The sequence below is a fragment of the Hemitrygon akajei genome, chromosome 15, assembly GCF_048418815.1.
Source record: "Hemitrygon akajei chromosome 15, sHemAka1.3, whole genome shotgun sequence".
Lineage (NCBI taxonomy): Eukaryota > Metazoa > Chordata > Chondrichthyes > Myliobatiformes > Dasyatidae > Hemitrygon > Hemitrygon akajei.
Genome location: NC_133138.1, coordinates 25,107,276 through 25,132,274, shown reverse-complemented (window position 1 = coordinate 25,132,274; position 24,999 = coordinate 25,107,276).

Here is a 24,999-nt window from a genome sequence, read left to right as displayed (position 1 = left end):
TAGTGCAAGCAGCTGTTGTAGAAATAACTGCACTATATTAGATTAGTTAATCAATTGGAGAATAAACATGTTGCATAAAATTAATGATTCCCCCCCCCCCCCCCACACCCACTATGGTCATGGTCCCTTCTCGCAGCTACCATCTAGAAGAAGGCTCAAGAGCCTCAGGACTTTCACCATCAGGTTCAGGAACAATTATTACTCCTCAACCAACAGACTCTGGAACCAGTGGGGGATAACTTCACTCAACTTCACACAATATTTGGACTCACTTTCAAGGACTCCTCATCACATCTTCTCGATATTTCTTGCTTATTTATGTAATATCATTATTTCTTTTTCCCTTTATATTTGCACAACTTTTTGTACTTTGCAAATTAGTTGTTTGTCCAACCTGTTGGGTATGGTCTTTCACTGATTCTATTATGGGCATTGGGTTGACTGAGTATGCCTGCAAGAAAAAGAATCTCAAGGTTGTCTATAGAGATATATACAGTATGTACTTTGATAATAAATTTACTTTGAACACCCATGTTACATTAATCTGCTCCTCAACTTCCATATGGGCCTCAGTAATAGCACCAGAATCGCACTGTTACAACTGGAGAAATTTACATCGTGCGTATAATCACATTGTGCTGATATGTAGGTGGCATGGTAATGTGGCAATTATATAACCCTATTATTGTGCCAGTGACCCTTGTTCAACTCCTGCTGTTGTCTATAAGGATTTTTATGTGTTCTCCTTGTGACCGTGCATTTCTCCCAGATGCTCTGGTTTCCTCCTACATTCCAGAGATGTATGGGTTAGTAGATTAATTGGTCAAATGGATATAATTGGGTGGCTCAGGCTCATTGGACCGACCAGAAGAGCCTGTTACCATACTGTGGAAATGCCTAAAAGTTTGTACAACTGAGTTGTGCCGACATGTATTCTTCCTATGAAATTAATTACATTGATGCAATAGCATTACTTTAGCGTGTTTTCACCATTTTAAACACAGTTGAATTCCTAAGGCAAAAGGTCCTCAGTATTTTGGCACCTTTGAGAATCTAGCTGTGTCAGCTCTGTGTGACTCGCTTCCTAACAGCACCAGCCACCTGATGGCACTGTGTATGAAAATGTGTTTGAATGGCACTGCAGCACTCTTATTCATATGTATTCAGCTCAATATGCCTGCAACTTTTGATTTATTTAGCCACTCCCTCTCTAATCCTGATGTCCTGTTACCCCCTTCATCATAATCAAAGCCCCTTGCACTTGACATAATCAATCCCTACATGTACTGTAATGCATCAAGTGTGATGCTGAGATTACTTAGAATAGATTAAAGACTGTAGGAAAGTGCTTTGCTTTAACATTATCCCATGAGCAAAGAAACCCCCTCCTTTTGCCAACTACAACCATTGGTGTACTCTCCACTCCTGGATCTTCCCTCATTTCCAATGTATGACTTCTTTGAGAATGCAGCTGCCCCAGTCCCATGAGACTCGTATAACAGTACCAACCACCTGATGGCACTGTGCATAATAATTTCTTGTTTTATTAGTACTGCACCATTTTACTCTTACATATTCAGCTCAATACATCTGCAATTGTTGATCGGCTTCAGCGTTCCTTCTGCAATCTTTCATGCCCTAATGTTCATGCTGAATATAATCAAGTCCCTGCTAAACCTTGAATATATTGTGCATTCTTGATCAGCCATCCATCAGAAGGTTTAGTTGAGCTATTATTAGTATTATTAGACTGAATTTAGTTATTCTGGGACAATCATAGAGCAAACTGCATCATAATCGTGTTTAATGTGATGCATCATTGTGATGCAGTATTAAACACTGCTGTGAAGCAGTTTGCTGCTGGATTTCCAAAACCAGACAAAAAGTTGTGGATTCATGTTCAATTTCAACAATTTAAGAAAAATTAGCTAGATACATAGATGGGGGGTGGGTGCAGGACGATGAGACGAGGCACATTAATAGTTTAGTATGGACTAGATGGTCACAATGGCCTGTTCCTGTTCTGTAGTGTTCAATCACTCTTAAAAGCTTCCTTCTCTCCAGCTGCAACCACTTCTTTCATCTCTTCTCCCCTTCAATCTCCATGTGAGAGGGTAATGTGATTCTTCAGCACCGACATTTAAACTATGCATTTCAAACTCACAGCTGCTTCCTAAGGTGAACAAAATTGTCTGCAACTTGGAATCTCACTTAATCACAGACTGGGAGTTTGCCTACACACCTTGTCCATCAAACAGCTGACCAACTGCTGGCTTTCTCTCAGCTTTTCACCATTGTGTTTTTGGTCCCTGCAGACATAAATACTCCAATGCTCTTCTCATCCTCAAATCTGTTAACTTAATTTCATTCCCTACTCTGCTGCCTGTAGCGTTAATTATCAGGTTTTGCTGACCCGACTAATTCAGTAGTGACTTATATTGATTCCTGCTCTAATTCACTCAAATCAAAATTCTTAAACATACATCTAAAACACTTGGAAGGCTTACTTTTCCATATGCACTACTTGCCCTACATCATGAGGTTGGAATGTCTGTACTGTGTTATAAAGTTAGTCAGCTCTATCTTGGGTACTAGCCTCTGTGGAATCCAAGATATTTTAAGGGAGCAGTGCCTCGGAAAGGCGGCGTTCATTATTCAAGACATCCATCACCCGGGACATGCCCTCTTCTCATCGTTACCAGCAGGAAGGAGGTATATAAGCCTAAAAGCACACACACACAACAGTTCAGGTACAGCTTCTTCCCCTCTGCCATCCAATTTCTAAATAGCCATTCAACCCATGAACACTATCTCACCTTTTTATTATATCTGTTTCTGCACTAGTATTTTTAATTTAATATTAATATATACATGCTCACTGTAATTTTTAAAATTTCTATATTATAATGTATTGCATTGTACTACTGTTCCTAGGTTAACAAATTTTGTGACATATGCCGATGATATTAAACCTGATTCTAATTCTGATTCTAAGTCTGTAATCTATCTCATCCTATTCATCCCAGTTCTAAATCTTCTGTGCATTTCCCTTCCTTTTGCCTTGCTTCTGGTAACCTTGCCATTGGTTCTGTAGGCTCAGCGCTCTGCGATTCTCTCTCTAAGTTCATGTGTCTTTAATTCACATCACGCAGTTAATTTGTCTTCAGTCCTTTGATCATCACCTCATTGCCCAGTTTTCTTTGTGAAGCACCACATGATTGTTATAGTGGTTTCTTGTTACGGTACTGGTTATGGGGAGTACTGTAGGCTCTACTGTGCACTTTGATTCCCCTGCATTGGGTTGGAGATAATCAGCCATGGTTCTGCCTCTTAATCACCTCTGTGCTCTGTGTGGATCTTGGGTGAGGACAAGATCAGACTAGGCCATTGTGCGCCTGCAGTTATAACAGCTTGTATCAGCAGCCATCAATGTTCACTTGGAGCTGACTCCATGACAACAAGCTACTTCAAAGCAAAATAGTCATGATAATGGACTCTGTCTTTAGGCAGTTACTTTTTTATACATGGGCAGTTTGTTCTGCATGATTTTATGGCCTATACTTATGTAAGATTAAAATTTTTGTATTGTTTGTAGGTGCTAGATTTAAACTCCAAATAAAAACAAAATTACAGTGACTCTCAAATGATGGAATTTCAGAATGTTCATGGTACTGAAGGATTGGTAGAATCTGAGGGGAGCTGATGAAAATGTGGGCAGGATAAAATTTTAAAATAGGACTGGTGTAAATAGGTGCTTGATGGTTGCTGCTGACTCAACAAATCAAAGGGCCCATTTGGTGTTGAGTCCATATTAGCTCCACACGAGCAAGTTACTTGTTTCCATTCCTTACAACCCATTCCAGTTTTACCAAGACCCAACAACGTCTTTCCTTTTAGATACTTACCCAGCTCCCTCTGAATGCTAGAGTTAAATCTGACTTTGTTCTTTCTCCTAACAGTACCTTCCAGGTCCTAACTGCTCAGTGCATAAAATATTTAGTGGTTATAATTATGCAATCGTTCTATGTACACGTAGAACTTTTAACTTCAGTTTGATGACCACCACAGGAGAGAGATGATAGTCAAGGAGACTATAATATTTGATGACTTTTCTCCACAAGGGACAGTTTCATAACTGAGTCATTATGGGAGGTCTATGTTTCATTTGTCTAAGAACTTACCTTATCAATAATTCTTCCATGCGCATACAGTTTTTCTTCTTTATGCTTGCTGATTTTTATTGTAATTCAAAGACTAAATTTAAAGCATGGAGATTTCTCTTTTAATTTTGGCATTAATATTTCTGATCAAGTCTCTTTTGGATTTTGTTTTCTATAAAATGGCAGCAACAGAGAAGGATGCCAATATAAAGTGAAGGTAAATGAGTAACACGATAACCTCTGTATGTTGTCCTCTGCTGTCAAAACATAAGTATTTCTTTCCCGATAGAGACATGGAGATGACTTGCAAAACCCTAAATTAATAAAACTTGTATTTGGCACAAGTCATGAGAAAAAGATATGATGTTCTCTTTTTTATGACATGTATGGTACAGATTTGAAGTTCAAGTTCAGAGTAAATTATATAAAGATATGAGTACATGTGAACAAAAACAAAGTGTGTATGGTTAAAATTTATCATTTAATTGTAAAACTTGCATAGATTTCTGTAAATTCTTTTAATCAATTTGTGGTTTCATCTAGAGAATGTTTTTTTTAATGATTAAAGTGATGCTTCTTGGAAATACTTCATCTTCAGGAAGAATTGGTAATATGCCCTGACTTCTTTGCAGGTCCAGTAGTTAATTTGCCAGCTGTGTTTGTCATTTGCAATGATAAAGCAACAGTTTAGCAGCAGTAGAAATTACAGGAGGAAATAATCAATTCTAATATTCATAAGCTGGGTACTTGGGGATGGACTGATGATTAAAAATTTTATGAACAGCAGTGTGAAAACCATGCTGTCTCCAAAGATTCCAATGTGAGGCTTAAATCAGGCATGTTATGGTTGTGAAGTACAAAGGAGTAGTCATAAACACTAGAGATTCTGCAGACGTTGGAAATTTTGAACAGCCCACACAAAATACTGGAAGATGTCAGCAAGTCAGGCAGCATCAATGGGGGTGTCAGAGTGGGTGGGAAATAAATGGTTGATATTTCATGCAAAACCCTTCAAATCCAGACTGGAAAGGAAGGGGGCAGAAGCCAGAATAAGGAGGTGGGGGGAGGGGAAGGACTACGTGCTGGCAGGTGAAAGGTGAAGAGGAAGGAGAGGTGGGAGCACACACTGTTAGGTTTAGAGACTCAGTTAACAGGTCTAACTGGTGTAATCCTCAGTGATTGAGATTTCCAAGCTTCAAGAAAATAAGTTATTTTGAAATGGTTAAAAATAAAGATAGCAACTTCGAACTATTGCAGCCTTGTTTCTGGCCCAGGAGAAACATTAAAGACTTTTAAGAGGTGTTTAGATATGCACGTGAATGTGAGGATAATGGAAGGAGATGGACCTCTGTAGGCTAAGGGATTAGTTTAGTTTGCCATTAAATTGGTTAATTGGTTAATTCAATTGGTTCAGCACAACATTATGGGTGAAGGGCTTATACCTGTGCAATACTGCTTTATGTTCTTTGTGCTATGAAAGCTCTCTCCCAGTCACATAAATTGTGTTTCAAAGATTCATAGCACATTTATTATCAAAGTATGTATGCTGTACACAACCCTGAGATTCGTCTTCCCACTGACAGCCACGAAACAATGAAAATCATGGATCCTGGTCAAAGAAAAACATCAAACCCCAGCCCCCATGCACAAAAAAACCATAAATCACATACATGGTAAAAAAAAAAGTAAATAACACAGGCTCTGAAATACAAAATCAAAAGAGTCCAGGCATATTCAGTTCAGTTCAATCGAGCGCTGTGTCATTGCATCTGTTTCATCAATGGATTTGGAATTTCTTCAGTCATGCCCCACCTCGTATAATAAAGCTGGCATAAAGTTAGAGTTGTGAGCCATACAATACAGAAACAGGCTTTTCAGCCCACCTTTTTGCCCGTCTACACTAATCCCATTTGCCTACATTAGTACTGCATGTTTTTTGCCTTGCCTATTTGTAGTTATCTGAATGAACATCATACACACTCTCTTTGGCGTCTTGAAACAAATAATCCCCCTTCATGTTTCCTCTTCCACCTGTCAATCCCATATCTCAAATCGTGTAATCCTTACTGGACTGAAGGAACCATTAGACCCATTGATCTAATCCAGCTCTCAATGGAGAAATTCTGTCATCAATCTCTTCTCATTTTCTTTTCTTTTAGTCCTGAAAATGATTTTCCTTCTTGAAGACACTAATTCATATAACTCTACAAGTAGTGAATTTCAGATCATAACCATTTTTTTTATCAGAATGGAGTTTTTTAACATGTATATGTCATAAAAAGTGTAGTTTAATAGCAGCAGCACATTGTAAAATATAATAAATTATAACTTACAATAAGAAATACATATAAGAAAATAAGACAATAAGATATAGGAGCAGAATTAGACCATTTTGCCCATCGAGTCTGCTCCACCATTTCTTTATGGCTGATCCAATTTTCCTCTCAGCCCCAATCTCCTGCCTACTCCCTGTATCCCTTCATGCCCTGACTAATCAAGAACCTATCAACCTCTGCCTTAAATATACATACAAACCTGACCTCCACAGCAGCCTGTGGCAATCATTTCCACATATTCACCACTCTCTGGCTGAAGAAATTTCTCCTCATCTCTGTTCTAAAATGATACTCCAGTATTCTGAAACTGTGTCCTCTGATCTTAGCCTCTGCCACCATAGCAGATATCTTCTCCACATCCACTCTATCAAGACCTTTCACCATTCAACAGGTCTCAATGAGGTCACCCCTCATTCTTCTGAATTCCAGTGGATACAGACTCAGAGTCTTCAAACATTTTTCATATGACAAGCAGTTCAAACCTGGAATCATATTCCTGAAATTCCTTTGAACCCTCTACGGTTTCAGCAAACCCTTTCTTAGATAAAGGGCCCAAAACTGCTCATAGTACTCTAAGTGAGGCCTCATCAGTGCTTTATGAAATTTCATCCTTGCTTTTATATTCAAATCCTCTTGAAATGAATGCTAACATTGCATTTGCGTTCCTCACCACAGACTCAACTTGCAAATTAACCTTTAAGAATTGTGCATAAGGACTCCCAAGACCCTATACAGCTTAATTTCTTGTATTTTCTCTCTGATTGGAAAATAGTTAACCTTTTCAATCCTTACACCAAAGTGCACGACCAATCACTTCCCAACACTGTATTCCATCTGCCTTTTCTTTGCCCATTCTCCTAATCTGTCTAATTCCTCCTGTAGCCCCTCTACTTTCTCAGAGTGACCTGCCCCCCCATCAATCTTCATATCATCTGCAAACTTTGCAACAAGGCCATCAATTTCATCAACAAAATCACTAACATATAACGTAAGAAGAATCGGTCCCAACACTGACACCTGTGGAACACCATTAGTTCCCACTGGCAGCCAAGCAGAAGAAGCGCCTTTTATTCCCACTCTTTGCCTCCTGCCAGTCAGCCACTGTTTTATCCATGCTAGAGTCTTCCCTATAATCCCATGGGTTCATAGTTTGTTAAGCAGCCTCATGTGCCGCACCTTAACAAAGACCTTGTGAAAATCCAAATACACAACATCAACCAATTCTCCGTGATCAAACCTGCTTGTTATTTCTTCAAAGAATTCCCACAGGTTTGTGAGGCAGGATTTTCCCTCGAGGAAGCCATGCTGATTATGACCTATTTTATCATGTGTCTCCAAGACCCCGAAACCATATCCTTAACAATTGACTCCAGCATCTTCCCAACCACTGAGGTCAGACTAACTGGCCTATAATTTCTTTTCTTCTGCCTCTCTCCCTTCTTGAAGAGTGGAGTGACACTTGCAATTTTCCAGTCTACAGGATCCATTCCAAAACCTAGTGATTCTTGAAAGATCATTACTAATGTCTCCACAATCTCTTCACCTCTTTCAGAATCCTGGATGCACACTATCTGTTCTAGGTGACTTATCTACCTTCATACCTTTCAGTTTCCCAAGTACCTTCTTCCTAGTGATGGGAACTTCATGAACTTCATGCCCCCTGACACCTAGAACTTCCACCATACAGCGAGTGAAGAATGATGCAAAATACTTTACAACTCCTCCCTCGGAGTGTCAGACACCCTGAGCCAATAGGCTGGTCCTGGACTTATTTCCATTTGGCATGATTAACTTATTATTATTTAATTATTTATGGTTTTATATTGCTATATTTCTTCACTATTCTTGGTTGGTGCAGCTGTAACGAACCCCAATTTCCCTCGGGATCAATAAAGTATGTCTGTCTGTCTGTCTGTTTTCTATTTTGTCTGCCTGTTACATTGCAATCATCTTACTGACTGCAAATCTTCCCTTTCATCAGCCTCTCTTTGCTAGGAAACTCTCACTACACACTGTGAAACTCTGTCTTCGTTTATAAACCAATGACCTCATCTTCGGCAGTATTTCTCCAGTTCCCAGAATTAGTTTGAACCCACCTGATCAACTTGATTGCAAGGATATTGGACCCCCTCAGGTTCAGGCGCAACCCATCCCTTTTGTACAGGTCATACATTCCCCAGAAGAGATCCCAATGTTCTATTAATCTGAACACCTGCCCCCTGCCCCAGTTCCTCAGATACACTTTCACCTGCCAAATCATCCTTTTCTTACTCTCACTGACACACGGCACAGGCAGCAGTCCAGAGATTAATACCCTGAAGGTCCTCTTTTTTCAGCTTTCTACCTAGCTGCCTAAAACCTCTCTTCAGGAACTCCTCACCTTGCCTAATTATGTCATTTATATGAAATAAATAAATAATGCAAAAAGAGAGCAACAAAGAAAAATAGTGAGTTAGTGTGCATGGGCTCACTGTCCGTTCAGAAATCTGATTGTGGTGGGGTAGAAACTGTTCCTTAAACAATGACTGTATCCTTCAGACTCCTGTACCTTCTTCCTTCTGGTAGCAAAGAGAAGAGAACATGTCCTGGATGATAGGCATTCTTAATGATGGATGCCACCGTTTTGAGGCATCACCTTTTGAAGGTGTCCTGGATGTAGGGGAGCCTAGTGTCCATTATGGAGCTGGCAGAGTTTACAACTTTCTGCAGCTTTTTACGATCCTGTACAATAACTCGCCAATACTAGGTGGTGATACAGCCAGTGGAATGCTCTCCACAGTACCTCTGTAGAAATTTATGAGACCCTATGGTGACATCTGTAGTTCTAGTTACCCAGTGCTAGAGTTAATCAGTGGGCAGTCATCCATAATTTGGCATATTGTTTGTGTTTTGGTAGTGTTGCAGTCTGAGATCTCATCATGATCCCCAGGGCAGAGGAGAGCCACATTCTGCTTGGCAACAGATCAGTTTTCTCATTGTGTTAACTGCCAATGCACATCTCTCGCAAGATAAGCTAATGATGCTTTGGTAACCAAATTCTTAACTTCATCAAGGAAGTACCTTGTCCCTTAGCAGTGACCACCGAGATGTATCGTTCATGAATTTTGACCCCCAATCAGTGTCTTTCATAAGAATTAGAAGCTGGAGAAGGCCATTCACAGACCCCCGTGCTTGCTTGGCCATTCGGTAAGGTTGTGGCTAATTTGTTTTACTTTACTGTCCAAAATGCACTTATTGACCCATTTATTAGTTTCACCTAAATGCCTGCTGATGAATGTAAATATATAATCAGCCCATCATAGCTCAGTGCAGACAGAGGCAAGAGGGTCAGTTGTTGTTCAGACCAAACACCAGAATAGGGAAGAAATGTTATCTAAGTGACTGTCTGTGGAATGAAAGTTGGTGCCATATGAGGTGGTTTAATATCTCAGAAACTGCTGGAATATAAAAATTTGTGTAACAATAAAAAAAAATCCAGTGCGTAGCATTTCTCTGGGCAAAATTGTCTTGTTAGTGAGAAAGGCCAGAGGAAAATGGCCAGACTAGATTAAACTGACAGAAAGGCAACAGCAACTCTAACAGCCATGTGTTACAACAGTGCTGTACAGAAGGGCATCTCTGAACACACAACATCGAACTTTGAAGTGGATGGCTTCAGCAGCAGAAGATGTTGATGGACCTAATGGCTGTGCCTTATAAACATACAACCTTATAACAATTACAGCACTGAAACAGGCCATCTCAGCCCTTCTAGTCCGTGCCGAACACTTACTCTCAACTAGTCCCACTGGCCCACACTCAGCCCATAACCCTCCATTCCTTTCCTGTCCATATACCTAATATAACCATATATAAGTGGCTGCTGAGTGTAATTACATTTCTGACTTGAACATGTCGACTGAGCCTCTACACATATCTTCAGTACTGTAATCCAAGGACACACTACACTCTGGAGAAGGAATTTCTATTCATCATTATTTTGAACGTTTTACCTCAGTGTCACTTTTCTGCACTTACGTCCATTCCACCTTGACTGCTTTAGTGCCCAATGATATATCCATTTCTCCTTTTAATGCAGGGGTTCCCAGCTGTTTTTATGCCATGGACCCCTCCCATTAACAGAGGGTTCTGTGGATCTCAGGTTGGGACTCACTGCTTTAACACCTTAATTGAGTCTCTGCATATATATTGAGTACTATATTCCAAAGAGCACCTGGGTGAAGGAATTTCAATCTTTCTATCATTCCTCTCTTGAATGGCTAACCCATTGTTATGAGACTGTGACCACTGGTTTAGATGTCCCAGTTACAGGGACTGTCATTTGGAAATCAAACAATCTGCTGATTCTGGATGTCTGAAATAAAGTCTCTGAGAGGGTGAAACCAGCGTTGACAGGTGTCCCCCATATTTACGGTGCAGTCTGGTTGAGAGATTAATGAAAGCTGTGAAAGACTGCATAACACTTTAAACCACTTTTTATATTGCTGCTACATGCAGAAAATGCTGGAGGAACTCAGCAGGTCAGGCAGCATCTATAGCAGAGGGGGATAAACAGTCAATGTTTTGGACTGTGACCCTTCATCAGGACTGGCTATGTTAATATTGCTATTTGCATTGAAGTACAGGCTGGTATTTAAAATTGATGCGCGTTTTATTCCATATCCATACATAACTTTATTTTATATAATTCATTATTCTTTATCATTGTTGAATGTTGTTTTCTTGTTGCACGTCATGTCACAGCACAACAGCAAATTCCTAATACATGGCGAATAAAGATAATCCTTGATCTTTGATATAAATCAGTATTGCTGTTGATATCTGAAACCAAAAGGAGAATCTTGGAATTGAATAGCAGGTTGACAACATCCTTACTCTATGCTTACAACCCCATAAGAATGTTGTATGCTTCAATCAGATCACGTTTCATTCTTCTAAATTGTAGAGAATGCTTATTCTCATCTTACAGAATGCTTCTCTCCTCACCACCCCATACCTATATTTGGGTCTCATCCTGAAACATCAACAATTTATTCTTTTCCAGAGATGTTGCTTGACCTGTTGAGTTCCTCCAACATTTTGTGTGTTAATCTGACTTCAATAACTGTGCTACTCTGTTCCTAGATTTTCAAATAACCTCTCCAAACTCTCCTTCTAATCACTGCCTAGTTCCAGTTTTTAATCTTATTGATAACCTTTCTAAATGCATATCTTTTTAATTTTCTCTCATTATTTCCTTCAGAGTGCTTTAAAAGTTCCTTTCTGGCTCACTTACTGCATTTTCTATGTCCATTATGCTCCCTCCACTGAAGCTCATCAGATTTTTACAGCCGAGATTGTTTCTCCTTATAATAAATTAATGAATAGTTACATATTCCTTCTTAGATTTTATCCCACGTGTAATGTTACTTCATTCTAATATGATATTTCTGTTATAAGCTCTAGTTGCTTCATACAGGTTATTCTCTTATGAAGAGCTCTCTTGACTTTAGATTTAGTGCTTAGTTGACTTATGTAATAAGACACAAACTATTGGGTACACAGCAGGGACATTTCTAGCAACTGAAATATGGTTTTGTGTAAAATGTTTCAGGGTACTCCAAACAGAATTATACTTGCACAGTAGTATTGAATTTTACATAGCTAAATCAAAAGCACTGCAAATTCAGAAGTAGCTGTTGTAGCGGTGTGCTACACGCAGCGCTGCAATAACGACACGGAGTCGGTGAGCTGCAGTTGCAAAAGAGGTTTATTCAAACTTCACGGCCTCGCTTTAAAGCCTTCCCGATCCCGCCCTCCCCGGGCGGGAATGCTGTAGGGGGCGCATATTCACAGTCCCGTCCCGCGCGCAGGCTTTACCCCCAGACTTGGCGCCCTCTTTGGGACTGGCCTCAATGCCGGCGCGCGCCGCTTTCTGAGCCGGTTCGAGTGCGCTGGGAAGTGGGTCACCACACTGTAAACATTTTTGATTATAGATAAAACTGATGGCTTGTGTATAAAATGTTTTCAATGACTGTGATAGTAGTTGCATAATATAATTCTCTTGCAAATCCATTGTGAAAATTTTAATCATTGCATGCTCATTTCAAGAGATTATTAACTGATAATTGACACAAGATATTCTGCAGATGCTGGAAATCAAGATTAACACATACAAAATGCTGGAGGAACTCAGCAGGTCAGGCAGCATCTATGGAAAGGAATAATGAGTTGGTTTTTCAGACCAAGTCCTAATAAAGAGTCTCTGCCCAAAATGTTGACTGTTTATTCTTTTCCGTGGATGCTGCGTGAACTGCTGAGTTCTTCCAACATTTTCTGCGTAATAAGTGATTTGATTTTTTCTTCATCCTTAAGAAAGATGTTACTGAATCATTGTAAGGAGTGATGGTGGAGCGTTGATTTTCTATACACTCATTAGTTAAATTTCTTCTAAATAAATATCTAATGGTCTTGGAGATAGTAGTAATCAATTTATCTCTTCTTTGAAGAATTAATGCAGCAACCATCAATCATTTTCTGCAATTATCTGATACCTTGGACATAAGTACTTTGGCTAATCTTTCTCCTGTTTCAGATAGTAAATTGTAAATTACTTTAGCTGTTATGTGCAGGAGATTGCTGTTCTCAAGTCTAGATTGACGTTTGAGATATAGAAGCTATGTTGGTTCATATACCAGAAATGTCCTATACACATTGTTACCACATACTTACTGTGAATAAATGAGATGATCATTTCACTGAGAACCAGCTAACACTATATTTTAATATTTTCCAACTAAATTATATTCAGTCAGAATGTGACAAGTCTTTCTTTTGTTTTCTCTGCTTCAAAGTAAATTTATTATCAAAGTACATGTGTCTCCATTTTCCAACTCTGAGTTTCATTTTCTTGCTGAATGAATCCATAATAGAGTAATAACCAAAATAGAATCAATGAAAGCCTGCACTGCATTTGGTGTTCAACCAGTGTTCAAATACAAGAAGGGAGAAGCAATAATAAGGAATAAATAAGCAATAAATATCGGCAGCATGAAATGAAGAGGACTTCAAAGTGAATCCATAGGTTGTGGGAACAGTTCAGTGATTGAGAAAGTAAAGTGAGGTGAAGTTATCCCCTCTTGTTCAGGAGTGTGATGGTTGAGGGATAATATCTGTTCCTGAATCTGGTGGTGTAAATCCTGAGGCTACCGTACCTACTTCCTGATGGCAGCAGCGAGAAGAGAGCACGTCCTAGGTGGAGGAGGTCCTTGAGAGTGGATGCTGCTTTCCTGCGACAGCATTTTATATAGATGTGCTCAATGGTTGGGAGGGCTTTACCCCTGATGGATGGGGTCATATCACTACTTTTTTTTTTACAGGATTTTCCATTCATGAGCACTGGTGTTTCCATACCAGGCCATGAGGCAGCCAGTCAATATGCTATCTACTGTACATTTATAGAAGTTTAGATTTCATGCCAAGTCTTCGCAGGCAAGGTGAAAGGATTCTATGGATATACAGTATGTTAAGAGCAAAAGGATTGTAAAGAACAAAATTCATCCTCTGGAAGATGAAAATTGTAATCTATGCATGGAGCCAAATTAAATGGGGGAGATCTTCAATGGATTTTTTACATCTGTATTTACTCAGGAGATGGACACGGAGTCTGTAGAACTAAGATGGAGCAGCAGGAAGGTCATGGACTCTGTATGGATTACAGAGGAGGAGGTGTTTACTGCCTTGAGGCAAATTAAGGTGGATAAATCTCCAGGGCCTGGCAAGGTGTACCTGCAGAACCTACAGGATCCAAGTGCAGAAATTGCCACGGCCCTAGCAGAGATGCTTAAATCATCCTTAGCAACAGCAACAGTGAATTGGAGGATAGCCAATGTTGATGCACTATTTAAGAAAGAGTCTAAAAATAAACCAGGAATTTATAGGCAGTTGAGTCTAACATCAGTAGTAGGAAAGTTATTGGAGGGTATTCTAAGGGACTGGATATACGAGTATGTGGATAGATATGGTCTGATTAGGGATATAGTTAGCATGGCTTTGTGCATGGCATGTCATGTCTAACCAAACTTATTGTGTTTTTCGAGGAAGTTGCCAGGAAAGTTCATGAAGGCAATGCAGTGGATATTGCCTACATTGACAAGGTCCCACATGGGAGGTTGGTCAAAAGTTCAGTCGCATGGCACTCACGATGAGGTATTAAATTGGATTAGATATTGGCATCGTGGGAGAAGCTAGAGAATGGTACTAGATGGTTGCCTCTCTAACTGGAGGCCTGTGACTAGTGGAGTACCGCAGCAATCAGTGCTGGGTCCATTGATGTCTGTCATCTATGTCAACAATCTGGTTGACATACTGGTTAACTGGATCAAAAAATATACAGATGAGACCAAGACTCGGGGTGTAGTTGCCAGTGAGGAAGATTACCATGGCTTGCAGTGAGAGTTGGACCATCTGGAAAAATGGGCTGAAAAATGGCAGATAGAATTTAATGGAGATATGCAAGGTGTTACGTACCCGTGACACGTGACAGTGGTGTACTTGTCACGTGACAGGTGTTGAAGCTATACTGGACTTGAGGTAATGGTCGTGATGGTGGAGTGATGTCATTTTCCCGCCAGTAGAGGTCATGTGACAGGTTTTTTTTACAGGGTATAAAAGGAGGACCCCTCCCTGTGAGGAGGGGCAGTTCGTGGCTGGATTTGCCATGTTGACTTCATGCCACTGCGTGATTTAATGTTATGACGCAGTTTAGTTGAAAGATGGAGTTTTATTTAATTCCTAAAGTTTAAAAGGTCATTGCCAGCAGTTTCTTTATAATACTGCTAGTTGAGAATCAGTGGAGAGTGAAGATTGGAGTTCGGGAGTTAAAAGATCGAGGAGAATCGATTTCGATGGTGAAACAGGTTCGACCTTATTTGATCCTCATTCAGAAGGAATTCGTTGACTGTGCCCGTGTTAATCCCTGTGAATGATAGCAGAAAGGATTGGGAACAGTTTTGTAAAGGAAAGGTCGGTGCCTTTAAGCTGTTACATATCATCTTCGTAAAATTCCTCGTGGGAAAAGTAGTTCGACTGGGAATCGAAACAAAACGACGTGAAAGAGTATTTAAATCGTCTTAAAAAGTCTCTCCTTAAATGGACTGTAAGCATATTGAACTTTTGCAATACTACTTTGAAGAACTGTTTTTGCAACATCGTTTTAAGAACTGTTTTTGCAACATCGCTTTAAGAACTTTTTAACCTTTATTGCTTTAAGAACTGTTTAAGCTGCCGCACAGCAGCGAATTTCCGGTTACGTTAGTGATTTGTTTACTTTTGGGGGGTTTGTTTTCAGTGTTTAATAAACGTGTTATTTGTTAGAAAAACCCCTGCCTCACTCATATATTTATTGTTGCTTGAATCCGTAACAAAGGTTTTGAACTTCTTAGGGCCAAACAGAGTAGGTCTTATACAGTGTACAGTAGGGCATTATAAGTGTGGTAGAGCATAGGGATCTAGGAATACAGGTTCATCATTCTTTGAAACTGGCATCACAAGTAGATAGGGTCATAACAATGGCTTTTTGGCATGTTGGTCTACATAAATCAATGTACTGAGTACAACAGATGGGATGTTATGTTGAAGTTGTATAAGATGTTGGTGAAGGCTAAACTGGAGTATTGTGTGCTGTTTTAGTCACCTACCTACAGGAAAGATGTAAATAAGTTTGAAAGAGTCCAGAGAAAATTTACAATGATGTTGCTGGGTCTAGAGGACCTAAGTTATAAGGAAAGATTGAATAGGAAAGGACTTTATTTCTTGGAATGGAGAAGATTGATGGGAGATTTGACAAAGGTATACAAAATTATGAGGGGTATTGGTAGAGTAAATGCAAGCATGCTTTTACCACTGAGGTTGGATGGGGCTATAGCCAGAGGTCGTGGGTCAAGGGTGAAAGGTGAAATGTTTAAGAGAAGCATGAGGGGGAACTTCTTCACTCAGAGGGTAGTGAGATTGGGAATTGAGCTGCCAGAACAAGTGGGATATGCAAAATCAATTTCAAAGTTTAAGAGAAGCTTGGATTGGTGCATAGAAAGTAAGGGTATGGAGGGCAATGGTGTTGGTGCATGTTGATGGGAGTAGGCAGTTTAATGGTTTCACCATGGACTAGATGGGCCAAAGGGCCTGTTTCTGTGACTCTGTGATGTGAGTCCTAAGGCTTATATGCCTTCTTCCTGATTGCAGCAGTGAGAAAAGAACATGACTTGTTTGCTGTTTTGAGCACAGTATTAACAGACTGGTCATAAGATAATTTTGCCTAACATTTAAATATTTGCTGTGGTACTTTCAATATTGTTTGCTGATTCGACAGAGACAGATCTGACAACAATACGAGCAAGTTACCATTTTATGTGTGGTTTATGCAGAAGCAGATGTTAGTGCTCATCCCTCAATGTTATGTAGGAGACAGATGGAGTGTTTGAGTACTGAAGAGGAAGTAATCAAACTGCTATTTGCAAGCAAGTGAACAACGCAGCCTTGTGAGAAGTGGATAACCTTGAAGATGGATCTTTGGGTTGGAAGGCATAGGAGCCTTTCAGCCCATCAAGTCTGCTCTGCCATTCAATCATGGCTGAGTTATTATCTCTCTCAACCCCTTTCTCCCCATTACCTAGATGCCCTGACTAATCAAGAACCTATCAATCTCTGCTTTAAGTATACCAAATCACATATCCTCCGCAGCCATTCGTTACAATGAATTCCACAGATTCAGCATTGTCTGCTGAATGAAATTCCTCCTCATCTCTGTTCTAAAAGGACCTCCTTGTATTATAAGTCTGTGAACTCTGGTCCTAGACTCTGCCTCTGTAGGAAACATCCTCTCCATGTCCACTCTACCAGAGTCTTTTACTATTCAGTAGGTTTCAGTTCATTCATCTCAACTCCAGTGGGTACAGGGCCAGAGCCATCAAATGCTCCTCATGCATTAATCTTTTCACTACTCGCATCATTTTCGTAAACATCTCCTGAACTCTTTCCAATACCATATAACCATATAACAATCACAGCACAGAAACAGGCCATTCCAGCCCTCCTAGTCCGTGCCGAACTCTTAATCTCACCTAGTCCCACCTACCCGCACTCAGCCCATAACCCTCCACTCCAGTGCTCCTATCTTCGATAAGAGGACCAAAACTGCTCACAATACTCCAAGTACTGCCTGACCAATGTCTTATGAAGCAGAAGTGTTTGGGCAGAGTGAGTACACACTGCCTGCATTTGACAAATAAGCAAACTAGAGTGAGTGCGCTTTCTAAGAAGATGCAGCTAAAGTTCAAATTTACATCCTAGTCTTCCTGACTGGGAGACCTCAGTCAGTCCGGACTGGGAGCAGTATCTCCAACACCATCACACTGAGCACGGCCCCCCTCCCCCCCACAAGGGCTGTGTGCTCAGTCCACTGCTGTTCACTCTGCTAACCCATGACTGTGCTGCAACACACAGCTCGAACCATATCATCAAGTTTGCCGATGACACAACCATGGTGGGTCTCATCAGAAAGAATGACGGGTCAGCTTACAGAGAGGAGATACAGCAGCTAATGGACTGGTGCAGAGCCAACAACCTGTCTCTGAATGTGAACAAAACAAAAGAGATGGTTGTTGACTTCAGGAGGGCACGGAGCGACCACTCCCCGCTGAACATCAACGGCTCCTCGGTAGAGATCATTAAGAGCTCCAAATTTCTTGGTGTTCACCTGGCGAAGTATCTCACCTGGTCCCTCAACACCAGCTCCATAGCAAAGAAAGTCCAGCAGCGTCTCTACTTTCAGCCAAGGCTGATGGAAGTCCATCACATTCTACAGGGGTTGTATTGAGAGCGTCCTGAGCAGTTGCATCACTGCCTGGTTCGGAAATTGCACCATCTCGGATCGCAAAACCCGCAGTGGATAGTGAGGTCAGCTGAGAAGATCATCAGGGTCTCTCTTCCCACCATCACAGACATTTACACTACACGCTGCATCCACTAAGCAAACAGCATTATGAAGGACCCCACACACCCCTCATACAAACTCTTCTCCCTCCTGCCATCTGGGAAAAGGCACCGAAGCATTCGGGCTTTCACGACCAGACTATGTAACAGTTTCTTCCCCCAAGCCATCAGACTCCTCAATACCCAGAGCCTGGACTGATGCCTTTACTGCCCTATTGTCCTGTTTATTATTTATTGTAATAAATAAATTGCCTGCACTGTTTTGTGCACTTTATGCAGTCCTGGGTAGGTCTGTAGACTAGTGTAGTTTTTTTTTCTCTCTGTGTTGTTTTTTACGTAGTTCAGTCTAGTTTTTGTATTGTGTCATGTAACACCATGGTCCTGTAAAACGTTGTCTCATGGTTACTATGTACTGTAGATAGCAGTTATGGTCAAAATGACAATAAAAGTGACTTGACTTGACCTGACATGGTCTTCGAAAATCTGCTATGGTTCAGCTGTGTGCACTCGCTGACATGTGTCACATGCTGAAGGATCTCCTAGAACTGCCATGGTTTTCTTTGCATCCATCTGTAGCAGTAAAGTTAGCTTTATCTCTTCAGTTAGCTCTATCAGAAAGGAGGCACTGTTGTCATGCCCAGGAAGGGGTGATCAAAATACTATCTACAACCAAGTGAGCACAGCAGCCTTGTAAAAAGTGGGTAACCTTGAGGATGGGTGCTGAAAGTTTACCTGTGGAATGGATGGATAATATTGAGGGCAACCTATATACCTTGTGTCCATCCTGGCAAGAGAATGGTAACTTCCTGCACCTAACAGCTAATGTAATTTATATTTTACTATCTGATGCAAGTGAATGATTATCTAAAATACTTAAGTACTAAATATTAGATAATTGAGGAAAGAGAAAACCTTTTATGTTATTTGTCATGCATTCACCTATTTAACAGGATAATTGATTTTCTAAGGATAGTAAAGAAAACGGGTTAGAATTCAAAGATTCAAATCGCATTTATTATCAATGAATGTATAAATTGTACAACCTTAATACTTGTTTGCTTCACAGGCAGTTGCAAAATAAGGAACCCAAAAGAACCCAATTGAAAATAAAATAAGACCAGCCCCGAGTGCCCAGCGAGAAAGAGAAAATTAAACAATAACAAATCATGCAAACAACAGAAGTGAGCAACGACAACAGCATTTCGAACCAAATTGTGTCCTTAGATCCTAATCCACAGAGCTGCTCGGAGTAGGCCCAAAGCCTCAATAATCAGGAGGAAACAGGAAATCATTGAAAAGTGGTACCAAAATTCTTCTTAATAGGACCATGTGTAATAGAACTTTGCAGGTAAGATGCCAGTTTTGACTATTGATGACTATTTTTGTGTTTCCAGCCAACTTTAACCATGCTGCCAAAGCTTTCAATGAATGCAGAGTTTCAAGATCAGACAGATGCTAGTGCAAAACTCCAGTCAGTGGGATGAGGTAAAGAGCAACATGGGGGCAAAATCAAAAAGGGTGATGAATACAGGACTGAAGGTGCTATATTTGAATGCAGGCAGTATACAGAATAAGGTCAATACTCTTATGCATAGTTAGAGATTGTGGCTGTATGATGTGTGGACATCACTGAGACATGTGGCTAAAAGGAGATCATTAACCACAAAGTACACTGCAGATGCTGTGGTCAAATCAAGACGTACAAACAAGCTGGATGAACTCAGCAGGTCGGGCAGCATCCGTTGAAAGAAGCAGTCAACGCATCGGGTCGAGACCCTTCGTCAGAGCTAAGGAAGGAGGGGACGGGGGCCCTATAAAGAAGGTGGGGGTGGGTGGAAAACCAAACAAAGGAAAGATCAAGGGGTGGGGGAGGGGAAGCAGGGAGGGGATAGGCAGGAGAGGTGAAGAAGGAATCTAAGGGGAAAGCACTGTGTAGTAGAAGAAGGCAGAGTCATGAGAGGTGATAGGCAGCTAGAAGAGGAGGCAGAGTGAAAGTGGGATGGGGGAAGGGAGAGGGAGGGAATTACTGGAAGTTGGAGAATTCGATGTTCATACCAAGGGGCTGGAGACTACCCAGACGGTATATGAGATGTTGTTCCTCCAACCAAAGTTTGGCCTCATCATGGCAGTAGAGGAGGACATATCCGAATGGGAATGTGAAGGAGAGTTGAAGTGAATGGCAACCGGGAGATCCAAGGACTGTTTGGGGCCCATGCCCTCCAATAACTTCCAGTTCCCCGGTCCCGACCGCTTCATTTTCACCATAGATGTCCAATCCTTATACACTTCAATTCCCCATTAAGAAGGCCTCAAAGCCCTCCACTACTTTCTGGACAATTGACCTCACCAGTTCCCCAACACCACCACACTCCTCAGGTTGGCAGAACTGGTACTCACACTTAATAACCTCACCAGTTCCCCTTGTCCTCACCTATCACCCCACCGGCCTCCGGATCCAGCATATTATCCTCCGCAACTTCTGCCACCTTCAACAGGACCCCACCACTAAGGACATCTTTCCCTCTCTACCCCTCTCTGCTTTTCACAGGGATCATTCCCTTCGCAACTGCCTGGTCCACATGTCCCTCCCCACAGATCACCCACCTGGCACTTATCCCTGTAAGCGTAAGTGCTACACCTGTCCCTACACCTCCTCTCTTACCACCATTCAGGGCCCCAAACAGTCCTTCCAGGTGAGGCAACACTTCACTTGTGAGTCTGTTGGGGTCATCTATCGCATCCGATGCTCTCAGTGCGGCCTCCTCTACATCAGCGAGACCCGACGCAGATTGGAGGACCGCTTCGTCGAGCACCTATGCTCCGTCCACCACAACAGACAGGATCTCCCAGTTGCCACTCACTTCAACTCTCCTTCACATTCCCATTTGGATATGTCCATACATGAGGCAACACTTTGGTTGGAGGAACAACATCTCATATACCGTCTGGGTAGTCTCCAGCCCCTTGGTATGAACATTGAATTCTCTAACTTCCGGTAATTCCCTCCCTCTCCCTTCCCCCATCCCACTTTCACTCTGTCTCCTCTTCCAGCTGCCTATCCCCTCCCTGCTTCCCCTCCCCCACCCCTTGATCTTTCCTCTGATTGGTTTTCCACCCTCTCCCCACCTTCTTTATAGGGCCCCTGCCTCCTCCTTCTTTAGTCCTGACGAAGGGTCTCTACCCGAAACGTTGACTGCTTCTTTCAACGGATGCTGCCCGACCTGCTGAGTTCATCCAACTTGTTTGTACTTCTTAAAAGGAGATCATAGTGTGAGCTTAATATCCAATGATACACCATGTATTGAAAGGACAGGCAGTTAAGCAGAGAGGTTGGATTGGCTCTGTTGGTAAAAATGAGGGTAGAGTTAAGAAACTTCAAGGATAAAGAGACACTGATGTAAGTTATATTCAGGCACTGGAACAGTAGGCAAGATGTGGGATATACATTTCAATAGGAAATAGAAAAGGCATGCAATAAGTGCAAGTACAATAGTCATGGGGGATTTCAATATACAGGTACAGTGGGACAATGAGGTTGATGCTGGATCTCAAGAGAAGCCTGCAAAATGGCTTTTTAGAGCAGTTTGTGGTTAAGCTCACAAGGGGAAGGGCAATTTTGCATTGGGTGTTGTGAAATGAACCAGATTTGATGAGGGAGATTAAGATAAAGGAACCCTTGGGAGACAGTGATCATAATATGATAAGATTCACCCTACAGTTTCAGAGGAAGAAGATAAAGTCAGATGTATCAGTATTACAGTGGAGTATAGAGAATTACAGAGGTATGAGAGTGGATCTGGCCAAAGTTGATTGGAAGGGGACACTAGCAGGGATGATGGCAAAACAGCAATAGCTGGTGTTTCTAGGAGCAATTCAAAAGGCGAGGGATAGATACATCCCAAAGATGAAAAGGTATTCACCTTTAGCAAAGATGAAGGAGCCAGGAAATCAAAAGAGAGCATAAAAGCAAAGGAGTGAGCTTATAACATAGCAAAAATTAGTGGAAAATTAGAGGATTGGGATGCTTTTAAAAAACAACAGAAAGCAACAAAAAAACATAAGGAGAGAAAATATGAAGATAAAAATATCAAAGAGGATACCAAATCTTTTTCAGTCATATGGTAAGTAAAAGAGAGGCAAGAACGGATATTAGATCAGTGGAAAATGATGCGGTAGAGGTAGTAATGGGGAACAAAGAAATGGCAAATGAACTTAATAAGTATTTTGAATCAATCTTCACTGTGAAAGACACAGTAGTGTTACTAGCAGTATGCTAGAAATTCGAGAGTATAAGGAGGCAGGAGTGAGTGTAGTTGCTATTACTAATGAGAAGATGCTTGGGAAGTTGAAAAGTCTGAAGTTAGATAAGGCACCTGGCCAAGATGGTCTACAACCCAGGATGCTCAAAGAAGTAGCTAAAGCAATTGTGGAGGCATTAGTAATGATCTTTCAAGACTCACTAGATTCTGGAATAGTTCTTGAGAACCTGAAAATTGACGATGCCACTCTGCTCTTTAAGAAGGCATCGAGGCAGAAGTAAAGCAATTATAGGCCAGTTAATCTGGCTTCAATGGTTGGAAAGATGTTGGAGTCCATTATTAAAGATGAGGTTGCAGGGTACATTCTACATAAAAATACTTACTAAATATACGGTATGAACCTTCATTCAAGACCTTGATCAGATCTCAGTTGGAGATCTGCTCTAATTTTTATGGCCAGGGACAGGGAATCATATAGAGATCTTGGAAAATATACAGGAGATGTACAGATACACAGGAGATGATGAATCTAGTCAATGCCAAGCACACATGTACATACTCAAATCTATTGTTTTAGTTTATAATTTATTGAATGAATTTGATTGAGAAAGCAGCTGCTCGCATTACAAAAGAGCATATGAGATATGATAGGACATACTTTGATATTCTCCTCATTGCTGAACTGGATGTTCTCACTGACATGTTCAAAGAGAATTAGATTAACCGTACACTTATAATTGTTTTTCTCATGACTGTGCAGACCACTGTCTCTAAGAGCTCATTGCTACTGGTGTTTCAAGGCTGAGAGGGTGATTATGCAGGAATCTTTCAGTCAAGCATATCATATTTAATATATGAAGCCATTGTTATCCTTAAGCAAGAGGCAGTGCTTAGCTGCTTAACAAACTAGATTTTTACACTGTTGCTCCAGTTCTAAGGTTATTTGAATTTGGGACTGAAAGGTATGTTGCGAACTCTGTATCGATAGTGTTAAATTTGGAACTCCCATCGTCCTAGCCGCGTTCACAGGGAATCTGAACTGAAACCAGGCTATGTGGCTAAGCTGCCGATTCCCTGACCTGCAACCCTTTCAGTTGCAGCTCTGTGCTGAAAGCAGTTGATTACTAAATTTATCTTGAAGTGACTTTGCATAACTAAATATGCAGATTGCTCGTGCTGCTCAAATACCAACCTCACGCATGTGGCGACTATGCAGGCTTATGAATGATTCCTTTGCTCACACCTGTCTAATATCCCAAAAGTATTTTGGTCTTGCTTTCCTACAAAAAAGAACATGTAGGATTAAGTCAATGCTCATTGTTTTCCCAGATTTCTCATGAACTCCTGCAGAGCACATATATAATAGGACTCATCAAACTCTGCCTTCCTGCCACTCAATCAAGCTTCACGTTTGCATAAAAAAACACATGCAGATTATTTGTATGGAGTTTACCACACAGTGGGATATAGAACACTCTATCAGAATGAATCTGATCCTGCTGAATCTCTGGGTATTATCCATGAAAGTATTAAGTGAAGACGATTCTGCAGATGCTGGAAATCTTGAGCAACATACATGAAATGCTGGAGGAACTTAGCACATCAGGTACCATCTATGGATGGGATTAAACAGCTGACGTTTAGAACTGAGATCCTTCGTTAGGATCTTAGATCGAAACATCGACTGTTTATTCCCCTCCATAGGTGTTGCCTGAATTGTTGAGTTCCTCCAGCATTTTGTGTGTGTTGGTTAAGTGAGGACTTGTTAGTAGAAATACTTCCCTTAAAGGTGCATGCAGGTAATTTTATGGAAAATACAGAAAGATCTTCTCATTTAACTGCAATAAGGGGCAGCACAGTAGCATAGCAATTAATGCAATTGCTTTACAGGACCAGTGAGCACCGATGATTGTGTGGGTTTCCCATGGATGCTCTGGTTTCATTCCACATCCCAAAGACATATGGCTAGTGTTAGTAAGTTGTGGCCATGCTATTTTGGTTGCGGAGCATGGTAATACATGGTGAAGAATGTCCCCAGCATGACATTTGCTGACTTGATTTGACGCAAACAATGCATTTCACTGCATGTTTCCTGATGAAGGGTCTTGACCCGAAACATTGACTGTTTACTCTTTTCCATAGATGCTCTCTGAGTCCCTCCAGAATTTTGTGTGTGTTGCTTTGGGTTAACAACATCTGCAGAGTTTCTCATGTTTGTCACTATATGTTTCGATGTTTCACTGTACATGTGATAAATAAAGTTAATCTTTTAAAAGT